The sequence below is a fragment of the Microtus ochrogaster genome, chromosome 22 (genome assembly GCF_000317375.1).
Source record: "Microtus ochrogaster isolate Prairie Vole_2 chromosome 22, MicOch1.0, whole genome shotgun sequence".
Classification (NCBI taxonomy): domain Eukaryota; kingdom Metazoa; phylum Chordata; class Mammalia; order Rodentia; family Cricetidae; genus Microtus; species Microtus ochrogaster.
Genome location: NC_022023.1, coordinates 17,968,490 through 17,988,643, shown reverse-complemented (window position 1 = coordinate 17,988,643; position 20,154 = coordinate 17,968,490).

The window sequence follows — 20,154 nt, the reverse complement described above, 5'->3', positions numbered from 1 at the left end:
TGGTGGCTGGAAGTCTTTCTTTTTTTCTTATGTGTTAGATGGAGATGACTATGTCTCTTCTAGTCTTACCAGTTTTATTCAGCTCATCATCCACCACAGTTAGGACCTCTGAGCCCTTGTGCAGTGTTGGTGGTATGTGTTATGAGTCCTTTTTAGGCTATATGTGGTAAACCCACCAGCAATGGGATGTAAAACCAGACTTTCAGAACTTTCCATTGGGTGATGGCTCCCACTCTTCCCGAGGCTTATTCCCTAGGCTTCCATTATCCATCCTGGGATTTTACAAAGTACGGTACTCCAATCCGGCCCGTGTCATCTCAATACTTTATGTGTTTTTCATTTGATCCCATATTTCATTTGAAAATGTCAAAACACTGCCCACACATGGCTAAAACCCAGTGAGAAGATGAAGTCATTTTATGGGACCTGCCAAATGGGTTCGGTGCTTATCTAGTTGCGAATCGAGAAAGCTTTTTAGGACAGATGGTGTAATCCTATCCAAGAATCAAATGCCCTTTCAAGAGGGATGCTAATTGGATCACATGGTAGCAGAATTTTACATCTGTCACGTGGCAGAGACTGAGTTTCCTTACACTGTCGTTTGTTTCCATTTCCAGGAGTGGGTGAAGTTGAGCTGGGTGTGTTCAGTAAATACTCGCAGTATGCGAAGTGTGTGGATCCATTTATTCACCCAGCCAGCACGTGTGTTCTCAACTCCTTCCACACGCCAGACACAGTCTGCATGTTTCTCCTCCGTGAAACTTCCTCCTCATTTGAGAAAGGTGGCCAAAAAATAGGGGAGCAGTAGATAAATGAGAACAGAAGTAATAAACACAATGAAGGCAAGCAATAGGTAAGGGAGAGAGGAAGAATTCAATGTGATATAGATAACATTTCTGCTTGAGACTGAATGAGGAAAGGGAGATATAACCATGAGCACAAAATAGTGTCTGGAAGAGAACAGCCAAGGAAAAAGCCTTAAGTGCATGCGACTTTAGTTCATCGGAAGGTCAACAGATCGTTTTAACTATGTACCTACTCTATGAGGGTCAAGGTAGATCAGCATCAAATCCTAGATACTGATAGGGACTGGGGTAAAGAGAGTGGATCTTAGTTTAGTAAAAATGTAATGTCAGTGGCTGCTCCTTAGAGTGAGCAAGTAATCTCCCTCAGATAGTACAGGTAGTAAGTAATCTCCCTCAGACAGTACAGGGCAGTAAGTAATCTCCCTCAGACAGTACAGGGTAGTAAGTAATCTCCCTCAGATAGTACAGGTAGTGCTGTTTGGAGAGAGCCTAAAGGCTCATGCGTGAACATGGGTGGTGGTAGAACCTTTAAGAGCAATGGTCTGGTGAGAAGTCCTAGGTACTGGGGTTGTACCCTTGAAGGTGACACTGGGAATATAGCTCCTCCTGAGCTCCCCCTTTGCTTGTCCATGAAGCAAGCAGTTTGCTTCACTCCAGCTCTGCTCTGTGACCTGTATGCTGTGCCACCACAGGCCAAATCAATAGGGCCACACACGGGAACACCTGGAACCACGGATCCAAATCAGTCCCACCTGCTTTTAAGTTAATTTAGCTTAGATAGTTGCTATTTCCAAGGAAAGCCAGTCCCCATCTTTATGATTATTAACGCTGATTTTATAGTATATGGGGCTGAGGCAGAGGTGGCTTGGGATTTGAAGTCAGTGTTGCCCCCAGGACTTGGTTCTAGAGTTGTGCTCTCTGAAACTATGGTAAGATATAATCCCATAGGGATCTGAAAACTGGGCCGAGTCGATCCCTTTGCCTTAAGTGCCCCTGGCTGGGATGGGAGCTGGAGGAGCTAAAGTAGCACCAGGTGACGAAGTAGCACCAGGTGACGGAGGCAGTCCAGGTGAGAGCTGGTACGGCCGCACACAATGGACCTAGGGAAGCAGAAGGGCCTGGGGCATTGTTGGTGTCACCAGCTCTATTGAGCTGACATTTCGGTGAGGTCAGAAGGAACCAGGAATAAATTGGATTTGAGCAGAGATGGACCTTCTGCTGTGATAGAGTTCAAACAGATCAGACAAATGCATACCTTGTGTGTTTGTGTATATGGTTACGAGTATGGGTGTGTCGTGTGTGTGTGTGTGTGTGTGTGTGTGTGTGTGTGTGTGTGTGTATGTGTGTGTGTGTGTATGTCTGTAGGCTGGAGGTGAACCTCAGGTGTCATTCCTCATGCATTGTCTGTCTTATTTTCACAGACAGGTCCTCTCATTGATTTTGGGGTTCACTGGTTTGGCTGGACTCTCTGACTAGCAAGCTCCAGAAATCTGTCTGTTTCTATCTCCCCAGTGCTAGGGTTACATATCAGACACTTAGCTTTTAATCTACATGTGTTCTAGGGATCAAACTCAGGTCTTGATGCTTACAAGGCAGACGAGCAATTTGTAAATTGAGCTATTGGCTCAGCCCCTCCCCTTATTTATTTTTTTCTAAGGGACCAATGTATTGATGCTCATGGTTTACTCCTACATGTCATAGTCATGAGAATGACTTTAAGCAAAGAGAGAAGGCCACATCCTTACCAAAGAGGCTTGGTGCAGAAATCCATTTGGTTTATTTACTCTGCTCCTTGGATTCTAGATCTCCAGTGCATAGGAAGCCATATTGTATTTCCCTTTACTCTAGACTCAATGACCCCAGGAAAGTCCCTGGGTGGTGTAGGAGGTTCTTCTGGCTATGTGTTGCTGTCATTGGCCAATGAATAAGGAAACTGCCCTGGCCTGTTGATAGGGCAGAACTTAGGTAGGTGGGGAAGACAGAACTGTATGCTGGGAGAAGGAAAAAGTCAGAGAGATGCTATGGATCCACTGGAGACAGATGCTGGGAATTAAGCCACTGCGACGTGGCAATATACAGATTAGTAGAAATGGATTAAATTAAGGTGTAAAAATTAGCCAACAAGAAACTAGGGCTAAGGGGCCAAGCAGTGATTTAATTAATACAGTTTCTGTGTAGTTATTTCGGGGCCAAGTTAGTTGGGCAGTGGGGACAAACAAGTAGCCCTCTCCTTGCAACACCTGGGATTTCCCATAATCCCCACTAAGAGTGTCAGTGTGGCTTTACTCTCCGCAAGTTTGGAGCCACAAAAATCCCTTGATTTCTAAATTATTGGCCTTATAAGCTCCCTTACCTGTGTCTGCCTCTCTACCAAAGTGAAGCCTCTCCCTTTGTCTCCTGTCCTCTTCACCCTTTAGATTTCATCTCAGGGTCAAGCTCTCTGCAAAACTCTCCTGGTCTTTTCCCCGGGGACCAGTCCCACCCCTCTATGATGCTGTCTCTTGTTTTTCATGCCACTACCTGATAGAAATTATTCCCATAGAATTCCGACAGCCCCCGTAGACTGCAGACTCCTAGGGAGAAAAGCACGTGTGTGACTGTGTGTGAACACAAGCCTACATTGAAAGTTTGTATGTGTGCATGTGATTGTGTTTATGTGAAAGCATTTGTATGCTCATGTATACATGTTTGTGTGTCTATGTAAACATTTAGCCCTCCTTATCTGTGAATTCTGCACTTGCAGATTCAATGAACTATAGACTGAAAATCTTAAGAAAAAGCCTATCTATATTGTAGTCTATCTGTATTTTTACAGAGCTCTTTCTTTGTTATTATTTCCTGAACAATATTCTACAGCAACCTTTTACCTAGCATTTATAATATACTGGGAATTATGAATAATTTAGAGATCACTTGAAAGTATACGAGAGGGTGGTGTGGACGCTGTAGTCATGTAATCATTTCATGTAAGGTCCTTGTGTAGCTTCGGGGACCAGGCACACTATTCAGTAGATACTGAGGGATGATTGTCTTTCATCTCACTACCCCCACTGTCTAGCAGAAAGCCTGTTTACAGGAAGAAACATGACAGAAAGAGCTTTTAGCCTTTGAACAAGAAGTCATGGAAGATCAGCAAAGGCATGGAAGAGAAAGATGGAGAGAGATCTCCCACTGGGGCCCAGGCAGCTTCCTTGTGACCTCTGTTCTCTCAAGTGTGTGGACAATCACAGTGAAGACTTTAAACCTGATGAATCTGGCTCTACCTCAGGGTGAAATTCCGGAGCCTGTTGGCTAGTCACTTCACAGGGGCTTTCCTGCCAAGGTAATTCAGGTTGAACAAGCTTTTCCATAGAAATATTCATTCATTTTCTTTCCATTATTTTCCTTCCCTTGGGCAAATTTACCCTCATATAATAATTACCTTATTCAGCTTCCCTCCAAATGTCATTGAGTTTGATGGCGTTTGCGTTTCTCCTCAGCAGCACCCCCAAGTTCTTTCACCTGGGCAAGCTCAAGGACTGTGATAACATTTACCTTCTGTTCCCAGTGGGTAGAGCAGAGCGAAGGGTGGGAAGAGAGAAAACTTGAAAAAAAAAGGAAGCTTTGAAGAATGGGCATTAAATATACATTTTTTCTTTCCAAACAATTTCTTGTTTTTAGTTTTGGTTCATTTGTTCATTCATTTCTCCTTCATTGTCTCACTAGACATTTGCCATGTGTGTCTGATAGGAGAAAAGACCAGAGATTCAGAATTCAAAAACAAGACAGCCTTTTTAGAAAGCACAGGGGTTGTGCCTATAAGCTTACAGCTTTCTGTACTAAAAGCCTTCCTTTTGTACCTTAGTAAAAAAATCTAAGACTTTTCTTTCAAGATTTGTCTTGAAAGAGAATTTGAAAGGTAATTTGAAAGAGGCCACACTATTTGTACTAAAATAAAAAAAGTATTCATTTTACTTAATGTTTATGATTGTTTGGTCTGCCTGTGTGTCTGTGGATATCATGTATCCAGGTGTTCCTAGAGCTCAGAAGAAGATGTTGGATGCCCTGGAACTGAAGCTACAGGTGGCTGCAAATGCTGGGAACAGAAACAGGGTCTCTTACCACTGAGCCACTGCTCTAAACATTTCTAGTGTCAAAACAGGAGGCAGCATTTGTGTCAGAGAATACAGAGGAAAGAGTACAAAGGAGTTGTAGTGACTAGCCAGAGACCTCCAGTTAGGACCTCCAGGATCTATTTGATGGGTGAGAATAAAATATATCTTTTAGAATAGTTTATAGTAGGGTTTATTCATGCATCACATGATCTAGGCAGCACAATGTGCCGGAGATGATTTAAATTCTCCTGCTATCCCTTTTCGAGTAGAAGAGACAAAAGGACAAAGTAGTGAATTATACTATATGATGGAAAATATATGTGATAATGATGACATTAATCAAATCAGCAGACACGAGAGAGTGCTGCTGGGGAATATATATTTGTATATATTTACTCAGAATTATGGGGGTCTTTATATAAAGAACACCTCTGAACTATGTTTTTAGTGATGAGTAAATTCTTTTTAGTTATATGGACAAGAAAGGGACTTCCAAAGTAAGGCATTAGCACATGGAGGGGCAGACCACCATAACTGGTATTTCCAGTGGTCCTGTAATAGGAACTTGGAGAATGTTTTAGGAGATAGTTTCTGCTGATGGAGATGGAGAACATTGCCAAAAGTTACAAAAGTTACAACCAATAAAAATGCATAGATGTGTAACCCAGCACCAGTGGATACGTAGACAACACAATACCATATAGTATAATCACAGTCACTGGTTTGGATCAACACAGTACAGAAAGCAAGCTTTATTCTTGCCTCGCAAAGCTGGAGTCAGTAGCCTCCCACTCTCGTCGATGGTCTGGATGAGGCTCAGGGTGAGAGCCTGGTAACATGCAGGGCTGCGGCAGAGTTTACCAAGCCCCTCCACCCCCAGCCCTGCAAGGCTTCTCCTTGGCTCGCACGCTTTGCACCATGAGGCAGCACATTCCTGACTTCCATGGTCTGAAGTAAAAATCTATCAAATGAAAATATGAAGGAGCCATTTATCAAAAGGCTCAGTGTTAAACCGGTGAGCTGTGCCCTAGAACATTTTTCCTTATTAAGCATTGAAGTGTCAGAAACTGGTGATTGCCACGGTATCAGCCTTGGAGACCAAGTCCCAACAGGATAGAAATACGGTTACATTTCAATTGTGGAGCCCCACCTGTGCTTGGTAATGTAGAATGGATGTGTCAAGCCTGTTTGCTGTCATGTACTTCCTATTCTTTGGGATAAGACCCTGTCTTCTAGATGGTAGATTTCACATTGTTGCTTGGGGGAGGGAGGGAACCCTAGAACCAGGAGCTTTGATTCCTTCAGAACAGCGTTGCTTCTTCTGATTGTGCCTCTGGTAAATCTCCGTGAAAAGGGAGGGCTAGAGATGGGATTCAAGCTGTGATGGTTCACGGAGTGTCAGGCCATGTTTCAAAGACTAGGCTTCAAATAGAGCAGGTTGCTCTCCATTCTATGTAAGTGCTTCTCACTCAGTTAGTTGAAGGCCTAAAGACTAAAACTGAGAAGGTGTTTGTAGGATTGAGTTGTTAGACTGGACCATGGAGAACTGCCTGAGTTTTGAGACTCTGCTTGATGGACTTCAGACACAAGACTGAAACATCAAATCTTACCTGAATTTCTAGGCAGCCCTGTAGAATCTGGATTATTGGCCCCATAGTCACGTAAGTCAAATTCTTCATGACAAATATTTCTATTTGTTCATTTTCTGTCTTATGTGTCTACATCTGTTTTGTTCTTTTGGTTTTGTTTCTCCGCAGAACTCTGATATGGTTTCTCTGTTCCCATCCTACCTCTGCCAACTGTTTTATTGTCACGAGTTTTTCTGTCTTTAAAGTGGGAAGAGAAGAACTCCTAATTAAATCCATCATGAGCTTGATGATATGAGGGCTGGAGAGATGTCTCAGTGGAGAAGAACATTTCCTGCTCTTGGACAATACAGGCTCAGTTCTAAGTACCTACATGGTGGTTCACAGTCATTTCGAACTCTTGTTCCGGAGAGTCTGACACCTCTTCTGATCTCTGCAGGCATCAGACGTGCACATGGTGCCCATAGATACATGCAGGCAAGAATACTCATATATATTAGAAAAATAAATAAAACAAAACAGAAGACTAGTTTGACATTACATTTCTGCTATTTCCTGAGTTAGATTTTATTCACAGACTGTATATAGAACCCGTTTTGTCTCTGTTCAGAAATACCAGAGCCTGGGCTCCAGGGGAGATCCTAGGAGAGAAGACTCATGAAATTTAAAGACAATGAGTGTGTTCTTCATAACAGTCTTATAATTATACATCTGGTAAGTCTGAAATAATAAAAGTTGATAAATAAAAGCTTTGGAATAGCACCCAGCTCCCCTAGCATCTAAACAGTAGAAAGACCATGACCTGGCATTGCCCACATCATACCCCAGTCCTGGCACATTGAACCTTCACACCTTGCTGCTCTGCAAATGAGTGCAAGCCACCACACCAAGTGTATTCTCTATCCCAACTTAACAAACTCCTATTAAACCTTCAAGACCTAGGAGAATGGTAACACTTCTCCAAATCTCTAAAGGCAATCTATGTATTCCATATTTCTAGTTATTTTTCTCCTTCCTTCCTTCTTTCCTTACTTTCTTTGTTTTAGTGATTTATTTATTTTCATTCCATATGCATTGGTGTTTTGCCTGCATATATGTTTGTCTGAGGGCGTCAGAACCTTTGGAACTGGAGTTAAAGACAGTTGTGAGCTGTCGTGTAGGTTCTGGGCGCTGAATCCTTTGGAAGAGCTGCCAGTGCTCTCAACCCCTGAGCCATCTCTCTAGCACTCTTTCCTTCTTTCTTGTGCTGGAGTGGAATAGGGAATCCAAGGTCTCGTGCTTGCTAGACCAGCACTATCCCATGAGCTATAGCCACAGTCCTCTCTCTAACATTTCTGTTAATAGTGATGATCACATCAAATCCCCACCTCACCCCATCCTTCTGGATGCAGGTAAGCTCTTCAAAGTTGGACTCACATCTTTATTTCCACATCGCATGATGCCTGGCATAGAAAGCTCATTTTTTCCCCCTCTGGAGTTAAATCACCGAGCAAGCTCCTCTTGTACTGATTCCACACTCACCAAGCAACCTTTTGATAATTTGACTTTTCCAGAAGCTGCCGCTGATGGAGTGAATGCGTGTTCTAGCAGACAGATGAAAATGTCTGGGCCACATGGCAGTACATTTATTTCTAGCCATAAATTAATGAATTGGAGTCCTGGTTTACACACATGCACACACCACACGCAGTTTGTGGGATGAATGACTTGCCTCTGGTCATAACTCAATTATCCAAATACACGTGGTCCTCCTAGTCCATTATTTGAAGACTGGTTTTTATTTATTACCTCAAATTTGTTCTCCACATTGGCCCCACTAAATCTTTCCCTCCGCTTATGGGTAATTGAAAGCTGGTACTAAGCATGGCCGCATCAAACAGGCAATACTCTGGAGCATGGGTGTTGTGTTGTTCACGTCTCTGATGGCTTGGCCAAGTACTAGAGCAGAGTCTGGGACGGCGCAAACTTTCCACTTCAGATATAGCACAACCTGCTGCAAACAGATCTAGTTCAGGACAGCGGTCTGTGGGTTCTTTCTGAAAGCCACGAGACCCGATTTCTTGGCTGGAAGGAAGGCATGGAGAGAATCAGGCTAGCTCGTAAGGAGCCTGATGATATCAGATAGAGGAGGGGCTGAGCAAAGAAGGGTAGCTTCTGGATGCTACAGCTGGGTCATGGCTGGGATGTTCGGCATGAGTGAGAGCGGGTACCCAGACTAGGGAGGCTGGTGGTGGAGAATCCATCTGCGTACGTATAAGTAAACATAGCAACCTACTTCAAATAGCAGAGATGGCCTCTCCAATTCTACATCTCTCAGGTCCCAGTGAGAAACCTCTTCCTCTTCCAGAAACTTGCTTTGATTTTCCCTTTGACTCTTAATATCACTGGAAGAGAAATAAGCATGAGAAACACAGGACCAGGGGTTCTTACCTGTAGAGCTTTCTAAACTACAGGTGCCTTGCCTCCTCCTGTTCCAAGAGCTGTAATCTTCAAAGGAAGGGCCCAGGAATATGTATGTTTTTAAGAGTTGTCTAAATAACTCATATACTCTTCTGCGTTAGTCTATTTTCCGTTCCTCCAACTATCACTGACTGAAAAGACAAGGAGGAAGAGGAATGGATTTGACTCCTAGTTCTATCTGAGATGTTTTCTCCTTTATTTTTTGGTTGTGAGCCTAACCGTTCATAGCTGAGTCATCTCTCCCAGCCCTAGAGATATTTTCTCCGTTCAAGTGTCCTCTTTGAAGGGAGACTCAGCACAGCACACTGCAGGGAGACGTTGTCTGCCAACAAGAACCACTACAGGCTATTTTGCAGAACAGCGTTCTCCCCTACCATGGCCGTGTATTCTGTTGTACTGCCCATCCCTTTCCCGCTCTCTACTTTTGATATTTGATGGTTTCTTTTGACATAGTATAAACTTTGTGGTATACAACTGGAATTTCTGTGCATTCTCGGCTTATTTTACATAAGCATCAGAGCTCACTGCTTTGCCACTTTCTAGCTGTGTCATGGGGGGGGGGGTTGTGTCTTGGTATCCTTGTTTGTCTATTTTTTTTAGATGCAAAACAGAGACAAAGATATGGCTCGTAGGAGTTACTGTGAACATCAAATAGATACAAAATCTAAAATTCTTTATTACCATTGATCATTAAGATAAATTTCTAGGCGTGAAATGCTTAGATCAAGAGTTATAGAGGTATTTAGGATGTCTGCTATATATTAATAATTTGAAGGGACCGTTCTCCCCGCCCTACCTTTTGCAGTACTGGGGCTTGTACACAAGGTCATGAGCCTGCTGGGTATGTGCTTTATATCTGAGCTATATTCTTAGTCCTTTTGTGACCCTGAAGTCATTCTTTGGTCAAGGTAGGCCTTAAACTTTTGATCTTTTGGTCATCCCACTACCACCAACTATCTAGAATTGCAGGCCAGTGTCAGCAGGTGTGTCATGGTTGTGGCTGAACTGAGAAAAGCAAGGCCACCTTATATAGCTTAGTGCCTGAGCCAAGACTACACACCAGAACTTCAGAAAGACATGGCCTACAGCCTGCTTTTGTACGTAAGGTTTTACTGGAATAAAGATGTGATTAGTGACCAAATGGCCCCCAAGCTCACAACTTTTACTATCTGACACGTTTTTGAAACTTTGCTTATCCTTGGCTTGGGGATAGGATCTCAGATATGAGCATCTGCTGTCATGATATGTTCATGTGCCTACATCCGAGTGATCATGAAGTAAACCCTCATAGCCATGGTCAAATATTTCCTCCCTTGTTTCTGTTAAGTATCTGGTCCCAGTGAAGAGCAGGCTCATCGACAGAGGTTCTTTCCTAGCTCTTAGAGATAACTGGTCTCTTCTGTGTTTGCAGAAGATGGAGCTAGTTAGAGGCCAGGGCTAGATTGTAGCCACCTCTCTCTACTCAGCATGTGCCAGCACAATTGATGGAAGGGAAGAACTATTATCCTGCACCAGTCTGTAAAGAGGCCCTAAGAGCCAAGAAATCATGAGCCTGAAAAGTGTCATGGGTTTATCTGAGGACAGCAGTTCCTTACCCCAGCACCTGTTATCTGAAGCCTCGAGGCAGTACTTTTTTTGGCATCAATAAAATTAATGGGGATGTTCCTCCTGGAAGCACGGTGAAGCCATGAGACATATGCCCACAGACCCAGCCTAGGATGTGGTCCGCAGTAGAGCTTGGGAAAAGCATGCTGAGCAAAGGAGGGAAAGAAGCTGTGAACACAGGCAGAATGCCTCCATCATCAGCTGACGGCCCCACAGCCACGAGGACTTCAGACATCTCGTTCTCAACATAATTCCCTGACTGACTGTTCAAGATGGAATCACATGAGATTAAAGAGCATTCAGCTGGGCCCTAGGTCATTAATTTAATCCGTCTGGGAAAGAACTTGGCAATGGTGTTTTCTAAAACGCTCCCCTGGTGGCTCTGCTATGCTCTTATGGCCTACCCCCATTGTTTGTGGTCTACCTTGGATTCTCTGCTTTCAGGTGGGGAGACTGAGGCCTGGAGACAGGTGACAGCTTGAACACCCTGCCATGAACAAAGGCAAAACAACCCCAAAGCCTGCCTGGCTCCTTCTGGAAGATCTTCATGCTATTGCCCTCAATCTTCTTCCCTCTAAATGTATGGGGAGTAATAAGACAGATTTTTTTTTTTTTGATGGTCCTGTATAACCCTGTGCCTCTCTTCGGCTCCGTCGTTTTGTTTCCCAAGTGACTTGGGTTTAATTTTTGTCTTAACGGATAAAATGTCCCTTCTGGAATGTCACGTCTACTTTCCCATGCTTTCTCTTGGAAGTAAACGAAAGAGATTTATGGCTCCGTGTAAAAATCCCAGCCTTGTTTAGAAATTGCTTGTGATTGATTAAGTAATAAAAATGCTTTTAAGACAGGGAGGTAAATCTCCCTGCTAATTGCTCTGCGCTTTACATTAGAACCTTGTTACACTGCCTGATGCTCTCCAGGACTGGACCTCTTTGTCATTTCCATCGCCCTGGAAAGTCACATTGGAATCATTGTCTGCAGCTGCCTTCCAGGACTGAAACTATTCAAAGATGCAGGGGGATAATGAATGGGGTGATAAGTACAGCCAGCAAGGCGTTTGAAAGAGGATGGCAAATCCTATCTTCTCTCTGAGCGTGAGTTCTAGCGCTCATCGGGGCATGTGGATGGGAGCCAGGTCCTGGTGGAAGGGTGGTCCAGATGGGATGCAGAGGGAGTTTCGCAGCCTCCATGGACTCCATTGCTCTTGCCAGCACATTGACCTGGGCATTCTGAAAGGTGATGGATTATAAATTGGGGTCACTGGTTTGGAGCCAGAGGAATGTGTACCCCAATGGAAAGGGGTGTCAGAGGAACAGGTGGACAGAACATAGAACGTGTGTGAGACCTCATCTAGTAGCCTGGATTAGATAACTGGTTGACTATCTGGGCTTTGTAGGTATTAAAAATAATAAAGCGAACATTGGATTCAGTTTTGGTCTCCATCAGAAGTCATTGTACTTGTAGAAAACCATTCAGAGTTTACTCCATAGGCCAGGCTGGCCTCAAACTCACAGAGATCTGCCTGCTCCTGCCTCCCAAGTGCTGGGATTAAAGGCGTGCACCACCACCGCTCAACAGCCTAGTTTACAGAGCTAGTTCCAGGATAGCTAGGACTGTTGCATAGAAAAACCCTGTCTCTAAATGCCAAACCAAACCAAACCAAACCAAACTAAACCAAACCAAAACAAACCCTTCAGAGTTTCCAAATCTTTTCAGACTTCTAGCCAGTGGCCATGCAGGAGTTAAATACACTCTTCTTGTTCCCAGTAGAGAGCTTGGCTCCCACTGATAGGGAAGTTTCTCAACAGTCTATAAGTCCAGGGAAATGTTCCACAGGAAAAGGGAAAAGGTGGCACACAGGCCACAGGGGCTTCTGGTGCTAGGAATGAACAATCCAATCACTCTTTGGCTGAGGAGAAACACAATGTCTCAGCTAGGACCGGTCACTCTACCACTGCTTCCCTTCTTCCATGGCAGCTGCTCATATTTGTTTTGAAGGTAATCTGATTATCCAGAATACTCTGCCTGCTGTAAATGTCAATGATAACAAGTGGTAGAAAAAGTAACATTAGAAGGATATAAGGATAAACAAGAATTTATAATCAGTCTTCAGATGATCGCAGGAAATTCAGTGCGGCTAATTATGGGTGGTTGTAAGCATTTTCTCGATAAGGGTTTACTTCCTTCATAAAATGTAAAGGGATTCATTCATAGTCAGTGGTGATTATTTTAAAAAAAGCTCTGAAGAACATGAAAACAACCGGGAGGGTGGTGGGAGATCTAGTTCGGATAAAGGAAGGTCCTAGGGAGGAGATGACACTTGGACTTGAAGGGAGACAGCTCTTCAGGAGGATGAGGAGGAAGATTGCAGCAGAGTCTCTTAGAACAGGTCAGAGTTCTGAAAAGCATGCTGTCCCATCAAACCAGAGGAGAGAGGGGCTGAAGCAGAGGATGCAGAGTGGAATATGCTGGGAACGGGAGCTTGGGCCCCACCATGGATGGATGCTAAGGAATTTGGGCTTTTGTCTCAGTCACCCGTCCTATACTAACTCTGTCCTGTGTCCACTGCTTTAAGGTTCTGTTTGGGAAAGGGTCACAAGCAGCTCAGAGAAGGACAATATGGCATAGCTTTAATATAGTTGTCATGTTAGCAAAGCATCTTGATGGACAGTAAAGCCAGGAAGAATGGATGTGATCAGGAGGGGACTTCAGCCTCAGGCATCAGGGATAGCTTTTCCCAACGTCCTCAGAACTGCCCTAGACTTCCGGTCATTTGGAGTTCCCGGGTCAGTTTCTGTGGCCGGGCATTCTATTCTCATCAGTAACTGGGATGACTTGTTCTCCAGAGGAGAGTTTTGGGTTTTGACTATGGTCAACTGGGAACTTTTAAGCGAGTCTTAAAGGTCCTGCACAGGGCAAGTGGCAGAAGAGTGTCATAGGTAGAAAGATTTCATTATTTTTTTTAATCATAGCATTATTTATTTATTCCATTTTATAATGCCTCAGAGATACCTGCTTTAATTTGGTGTCTGTTGCTGTGAGAAACACCATGACAAACAACGAAAACCTTGGGGGTGAGGAAGGGTTTGGGCTTGCAGGTTGCAGTCCATTTTCAAGGGAAGCCAGGGCAGAAACTGGAGCAAAGACCACGGAGGGGAGCTATTACTGGCTTATGGCACCTGGCTCTACTCAGCTACTGCATAGGGATGGCACTGGACCCTTGTGTATCAATCAGCAATTAAGAAAAGGCCCACGGGCACGTTCACAGAGAAGACTGATGGAAGCGGTTCCTCAATTGAGGGTTCTTCTTCGCAGGGGCTCCAGTTTGTGCAAAGATGACAAAAACTAACCCGCATAGTCCCCAAACTGTGAATGGTAGAGAAAAATTCTTCACTTGGGGGGAGGAGAGTCCATCATTAGCATCTTAAGAAACCAGGTCTCTTTCCCTGCTCAGTGTGATAAAAGGGTCGGTATAGGTTTCACCCCATGGAGAAACTGAACAACTTAGTCTTGGAGTAGGAGCATGAGAACCCCCATTTCAGGGGACAGTTGCTAGAAGGCAGAAAGCTCTGCCTCTTTTTGCCAGTCCATTATCTTTTCTTAATGTTCCTGAGTCTTAGCGGATGTCAGTTCATTCTGGAAGGTGAAACAGCAGCTACTAATAGCCTCTTAAAGAAGGTAAAAATTGACACAAAAAGTCCCTGCCCTCCACAGCCTGGCTTCCTTGATTTCTGTTGCCAAGTCCAGTAGAATAAGGAGGCCAGTCTATAAAATTGACGCAATGAATTAAGTACATACTTGAAACCAGTCAATGGTTGGGATTATCATTGGGCTAAATGTTGGAATTATTTTCCAGATTTTCTTATTTAATCCTTTTAATAGCATTATAGATTGGGTACTATAATGTCTCCAATTTTCTGGTGAAAAAAATGGATGATTTTAGAGTCAGGGAATAAATATGTTCCATAGTGGCTGATGGACTCATGGTCCAAACCCAAGCTGTCTGGTTTTGTGGTAGGGGGCATTCTTAACAACTATGAGGTTTGCTATTGCTACAGTCCTTGCAAGCTGACTTTGGTCCTTAGGGTTTTTATGCCTTGGGTAGGGCGAGATATCCAAATCTAAGTAAATACAGAATAGGTACATCTAAGAGGTCTGGGTTGATGCAAAGGATATCGAGAATATCCCGTAACCCATGGAGAGATAATTTGGGCAGGAACCAGGTGGGATTTCATGATTGTTTGTTCAAGTGGCTTGAAGCATAGGGCTTCCAAGTAAGTTATTTCTAGATAATGTTCCCTAGTGAGGAGCATCCACTGGAGGCAGACACGTCATAGTCTAGGAAGAGATAGGAAATGCTTGACTGTCCTGAGGTGGACAATACGCAGATTGATGTAGTTTGATGAGTGGGGCTGCAGACCACAAAGCTTGGTTTTGCTGAGGTTATGGTTATTAAAGGAGACTACTCTCATTTCTAATGCTAAATAGACGCGGTACCCACACAGACAGATAACAGTAGCTGCCACTACTGTCATCACAGCAAAGAACTTATTAATAAGGATATTATTTTATTAATACATCATTTATATAATTACATGTTATGCTATAATAATTATTATGATCTACTATATATTTTATTAGCATATTATATTTAAATATTATATTTATATTATAATCTAATGTGTTATATATGATATATTTTACATGTCTAGTATAATTTATTATATATTTATTTGCCATATATTTGAGATATATTTATATATAAAATGTATTATATATTTATTGAAATGGGCTATGGCAGTAGCAAATTATTACATAATTTATTATAATTGTATCACAATTAATCAATAATATAATATAATATAAATAAGTTTTTTGCTATGATAACAGTCTTTCACTTGTTAGTCTGAATGGCCTTACCTTTTTCTCTGCTAAGATATGGTTTCCATTTGGATGAGGGTAGGGTGTAAATGAATAGCAAAGATTTACAACCCAAAATGTCCTCTAGGCTCACCTGGCGCTAAATACCTTCACAAAGTGGTATACAAGCATTAGCTTGCCCAAATGCCCTGAGGCCTGTAAAGAAAGAGTCTCACACCTCTTCATTTCAAATTATGCCCTTTGGCATCAAATTGCTTATAAGTAGATAGATGTATTAACCTGTGAAGTTTTAAAATAAGTCATATTAATCTTACAGGAAAGGGAAATGTATAAGAGATACCCTATTATATCTCAGTTCTGAAGTATAGAAAGACCAGTCCCTGCAACTGTATACACATTGTGAATAATTTGCAGCAACTTTTTTTTTTAACATTTTCATTGGGAAAACTGCCCTATTGAAGGTGCTTTAGCAAGAAGTAAAATGATTTGGCTTGTGAATTTTCATTCAACAGCCACGCGTTGTAATTAGTGCTTGATTGATTAGGATGCCCTTGAGGACGAGGCATGGAGCCTTCTTTGCCTTTGCAGCCCTGGCACCTAGGAAGCAAGTGCCACACACGTACTTGCTGCTGCACTGGGACTGAAGAGATGGGTGTGAAGCAAAGTAACACCCAGCACAGGCAAGGATGGAACTGGCGTTGGGATTTGTGAGCTGGAAGCTGGAGTCAGGGAAAGAGGCTAGAGGGATTCACTCCTGAGGTCAGGAGGGTGAGCTATGTAGCAGTACAATCAATATGTGTGCTTATTCCCAAAGGCCTTGAAGGGACCTGTGGTCTGTAGCAATATAGTTGAATATAGCTTCGTGCAAAGATGGGAATGGCCTATTTTCTACTGTCCAATACAGTAGACGGCAGGCATGTGTGTCTCTTGATATAGTAGGTTGCATGCAGATATGTGTCTCTTGATACAGTGGATTGTAGACGTGTGTGTCTCTTGAGCACTTGAAACCTGGATATTTCACCAGAGGAACTGAATTTATAACTCAATATTTTTGAAATTAAATTTAAACAGCTGCATATGTCTGTTGCTACCACATTAAGCAGTTCAAATATTCATTTATCTCTTTCTTTAAAAGGACAATAACAAAACTGGGGATCCTTATGGCGAAATCCAGGCTAGTCTCAAATTCAAGACCCTCCAGCTTCAGCTTCAAGGCCTTTGGGAATGCATGCATAAAAGAACCTGGACCAACGTTCAGGTCTTTCAGGAATGGTTTCATGTGTCCAAGGAAAGAGGTGGGGAGATGGGAAGGAAGACTGTCTGACATGCCAAATGGTGACGAAGACCATCTGCAAGAACAAGAGATTCCAGGTGTAGGCCGTTCACAGAGATGAAAAGCAGAGCAGAAATACAATTCCGGAATCAAAAAGACTGTATCTTGTGCTCATGGCCTATTAGCTGGCATGAAGCTGAAGTCATTCATTCATTAGTTTTTATGGTCAAAACTGAGAGAAAGGATCACAAATTCTATTTATTTCCTTGGCCTCCGCCTTGTTCCAGGTGAAGGTGATCTGTTTCGCCTTCTGCTCATTCATGCGAGAGGCGTGTGTGTGTGGGTGAAGGATGCCACTGGGGAAGCATCATCCAGGCCAGTCAAATTGCATTGTGCTTGGTTTTCTATATCACCGATAGCGAGCGAACCCACATTTGCTTTGGAGGCTTAAGGGGGAGATTTTCTGGCATAGTGTACTTAATAATAAAAGTGGGCCCCTTTAATAAAAAATCAACGACAACTTAAAATATACAATAAACGCTGCAGCGCTCTTAAAACACACTAGGCACTCAATCCAACTTTATTATGTAACGCACACTATTTACAGCTTGCATTTCAGGCCCGATCATGCTGCCAGTGACGAGGGAAATGGCCTAAAACAGCTGTCAGATGGTGTGACGTGAATATAGACACGGGGTAAATAGAACGCAAATGAACCCCGAGTGTTCTCTCTCAGCACCGAGGACCATCCCTATGTGACTGAGGATGTGTGGATTGCCTGCAGCCATGTGCACTATATCATCCCCCCTCTTTCTTTCTCCATCTCTTCATTTTTCTTCCTTTTTTTTTTTTTTTTTTACCACGGGGCCCATAAGGATGCAAAAGAAACCGGCAGCATCTCTGCCCTCCTAAGTGCTTACAGAATCATTATGGAAATTAGAGCTCAGTGGGATCTATGATACAGCCCTTCATCGGTCCCCTGATGTTTAAAGGATATGTATTTTTGGCCCACTGCATTTGCTATTTTTCTTTACCTGAGTTGCCCTCCCTGTCCTTCACCGTGGCGGGAACTCCTAATCCATCGTTGAGAGTCCAAATCAGGTGCCATTTCCTCTTTGAATGCTGTTTTGAATACTAGGCAGAGTCCGTGGATACACTTTTCCTTCTTTCTTTTCCATACTTTTTCTATTTTTCCTTTCTGCATTTTTGGTGATCATGACACACACTCTGTGCCGACCTTCCTTGTCTGCAAGAGTGTGGGGAACAAAGTTTCCTCTGTTGTGTGCTCAGAAGGAAGAAGTTTAGCGCTCATATATCCAGTTTGGAGAGTTTGGCAGGACCCCAAGTTCTTGTCCATGCGCTCTCTGGTTCTGATGCCAACACACAGCAGCTTTCTTGTGTCAAGCAGCGTTTGGCGCTGTTCAGAGAAGTGCCCCTGGTCTATCGTAAGTGCTCTACACACACCATTCTTCACCCAATTCCCTCTGTCTTTGGTTTTCTTGTAGTCCTCCCCTTCCACGTGGCTGTATTGGCCCCTTTACTAGGAGGTAACTTCTATCAGGACACGCCCCGTCCTTTTCCTCAGCCTGGGGCACTTACCCAACCAAGAATGTCCTATACAGATTTCTTAAGTGAATGAGTCAAAGTTGGAGGTAAAATTTTGGTCCCTGATAACTTGTCCCTTCTTGTTGCAAACCAGTAGCATCCCAAAATTCAGCTCCTGGGGGCATACTGCACAGGTTTGTAGAGACAGCCTGGCAATACCATTCTCCTTTGACTCAATGAATCCTATACTAGTTATCCTGACATGACAGACACCTGACATGAAGCAACTTAAAAGAGGAACAGTTTCTGTCCGGTGCTCCAATGTGGGTCTCTGTCTCTGTCTCCTTTCATCACCTGATGAAGGTTAATATTCAGGAGGATGCCTATATGTTTGTCTTTGGATTCACCTTTTAATTTAGCTTCTCTAGGATTGCGAATTATAAGCTCACTGTCCTTTATTTATGGCTAGAAACCAAATATGAGTGAGTACATCCCATGTTTCTCTTTTTGGGTCTGGCTTACCTCACTCAGGATAGTGTTTTCTATTTCCATCCATTTGTATGCAAACTTCAAGAATTCCTTGTTTTTTACTGCTGAGCACGAGCAAGGAACTCAGGACCGCGAGGGGTACACCCACACACTGAGACAATGGGGATGTTCTTTCGGGAATTCACCAAGACCAGCTAGCCTGGGTCTGAAAAAGCATGGGATAAAACCGGACTTACATAGCGGACAATGAGGACTACTGAGAACTCAAGAACAATGGCAATGGGTTTTTGATCCTACTGCACATACTGGCTTTGGGGGAGCCTAGGCAGTTTGGATGCTTAACTTACTAAACCTGATGGAGGTGGGCGGTCCTTGGACTTCCCACAGGTCAGGGAACCCTGATTGCTCTTCAAGCTGATGAGGGAGAGGGACTTGATCGGGGGAGGGGGAGTGAAATGGGAGGCGGTGGCGGGGAGGAGTCAGAAATCCTTAATTAAGTAAATAATTTTTTTTTTTTTAAAAAGAGGAACGGTTTGTTTTGGCTTACAGTTTGAGGAGATACAGCTTCGCATATTAGGGAATGCATAGCTATAGGAGAGTGAAGGGGCTAGTCACATAGCATGTGCAGTCAGAAAGCAGAGCAGGGGAAGGCGGGTTGAATTCATCAAATCTTAAGGTCACCCCCTGCTCCCATGAGACACTTCCTCCAGTGAGGTTCCATCTTCCAAGCCTTTTGAAGATTCTGTAAACCTATTGAAACTCTTCAATAAACCTATCGAAAGGTTCTATAACTTTTTAATACAGCACTGTTAGCTAGGGACCATGTTCTCAGAGATACAAGCTTATTGGACGTGGGAGACATTTTACAGTCAAACCACCGCACATCCAAGAAAGAATTCTTCTGTCATATTCTGTATTCTGGTTTTGAAGAACAGTCACTGTGTGGTGGGGTGATGCAGTGGAGATGTCTGAGAAATTGTCTCATCTGTTGAGACAAATGGTGCTTCATGTTCCCTAAAGGTTTTTTTTTTTTTTTAAATAATCTTTGCCCCTGGATGGCCAAGTTGAGAATTAAAGAGACTACGGAGCCCAGTTGTTTCCCAGTTTATGATGTGGGTATTACTTCACTTCAGCAGGTTCAGCTACTATAATATAGTTGTCATAATAGAGAGGATACAGTAGTGGTTTGGATGAGTATGGACCCCACAGGCTCAGCTGTTTGAATACTTGGTCCTCAGATATTGGTTTAGGAGGTGTGGCCGGACTGGAGGAGCTCTATCATTGGGGGTGGGCTTTGCGGTTTCAAAGTCATGTGACATCCTCACCTTCTCATATCTCTGCTTTTCATTTGTAGTGCATGACAAGGCTTCAGCTTCTGCTTTAACTGCCATGTTGGCTGCCTGCTGCCTGCTGCC